Genomic DNA, 2,062 nt, shown 5'->3' with positions numbered 1-2,062 from the left:
GAACTTAGATAACATCATAAGAATTATGCATAGAGGAATAGGTTGGAGATTGAATAGATTTTGGGGATTGGATAATATTTTGTTCATTTTCTTCTTCTTTTTGGGTATATGAAGGTTTAGGAATAAAAGAAGAGGTGTCCAAACCTTGGAGATGGAGATTGAACCTACTAGGTTCAGAGATTGTAGAGAAAGATCTCCTTGAAAGAGCTGATTGAAAATCTTCAGAACGAAAATCTTGAGTTTGAACAGACCTGGAAGAACTTGCAGAACTGAAAGAGTTTCTTCTATCGAAGATGATTTCAACAGCACCACTTGGGAACTGCTTGATTTCTCTGAAATTTGGAGTATCTCTAGGTTGAGCAGGTGTTGCCTTCTCAAGTCTCCATTTTTCTGGTAGGACTACGTCAGACCAACGGATAGTTTTGGGTACATTGACATTTGCTCTGGACATGTCAGTAAGGAACAAAGTAGTTTCCCCAGTTTTCTTGGGTTTAAGAACCCTAGAGATGGAAGAATTCAATACTTTATATTGAATCCTAAAAAGAAAAGCTGCTGGAATAGATCCGGTTTTCATGTCCAGACCACTTGTCTCAACATTCAATGTTAAGACATCCAAGATATTTTTATCTTGAAGACTAACCATACGATCAGGATAACAATTGAAAAAGATTGGTCCATTGCTTAGGCTTGTTTCAACAGTTCCAAGTATAGAATCTGTAAATTTGTTATGCCTTGTATCACGAAGGCATAGAAGAACAGAAGCATTTAGACCTTCAATTCCAAGAGGTTTAATAGCCACTTGGACACATCCAATGTGCAAATAGTTATAACTATATTTATGAGTTTGTATAGATAATTTTGACAGGAGTTGAAATTCTTCAAATTCATTATTTAAAGGGCTATTTCTTTCAACTGTTCTGATGATATAGTCAGATTTCCGAAAGAAGTTTCCTTCGGGTTTGTACAGTTCATTAGTTGGAATTCTGGGAATTTCCCAGTTATCCAGATCTTGATTGATATCTTCAAAGGAGATTTCTTCTTTAAGAATATTTTTTGTTTGATTTTTAACTTGATCTTTATAGATGGAAGAAGAAGATGGCTGAGATGATTTGAAAGAGAGCTTAGAAGAGAAAGATTTAAACATGATAATAAGACAGATGTATTTCCCAGATATCATCACCATCTTTGGATCCATAGTAATACAGAGATAGATGTAAATTAACTTTTATCAACTGAGCATTAGATTAAGACTTTAACGTAAATAAACAACAGATTGTCAGAGATCTTCTTGATCCCTTGTTTAACATCGGCAAATTTGACTTACTGCCCTTCATATGGGACTTACTGCAACAGCTGAACAAGTTCTCAAGACTTTCATTTCTCATCCTAAATCATACATGCTTCTAACACAAGATAAAATGTTAACATAAGGCTCAGATAAATAACAGATAATTTAGAACTATCCGTATATTCCTACTTCCCCATCAGGCTCTGATACCAGTGGGTTCCGGAAGTGTGAGGAGGGAAATGAAGTAAACTAGAGCAGAAATGGAAAGCAGGAAAGTAGACGGACTACTATATGAAATAAATGACTGAAATTAAAATGCAGAAATTAAAAACATAAAATAAATTTAAGGTGAACGCTGGGGTAATTCCACTAGCGTGAGAGGATGAGAAGAGAAGAATTGATTTTACATCAGCAGATATAAAAACATATTTTATTCAAACATAAGGAAATATAACGATTACAGATACAGATTGAAAGAGAAAACAGAGAAGAAGAGAAAACTCAGAAATACCTCGCAGTCTCTCTCTCTAGACTATCTCTCTAAACTCAGATAATGAAAGGATGCTTTCAACATACTGAAGCAACCCTTTAAATAGATTGAAAAATCACTATTGCTACAGTACAAGTTACATGACCGGTACTATTTGAACAGTGTAGGTTAAGTGAACAGTAACTGACTCGTGATGCTACAGTTTCTGCCGACACTTTGATTACGTCACTGTATGCGTCACCTTCTGCTGCCATCATGCTCATGTCATTTTGCCATCAGCGTCA

The sequence above is a fragment of the Gastrolobium bilobum genome, unplaced genomic scaffold (genome assembly GCF_033153095.1).
Source record: "Gastrolobium bilobum isolate Gb01-03AN ecotype WA unplaced genomic scaffold, APGP_CSIRO_Gbil_v1 utg9015, whole genome shotgun sequence".
Lineage (NCBI taxonomy): Eukaryota > Viridiplantae > Streptophyta > Magnoliopsida > Fabales > Fabaceae > Gastrolobium > Gastrolobium bilobum.
The sequence above is the reverse complement of the archived record's forward strand: the minus strand, read 5'-3'. Positions refer to the sequence as shown.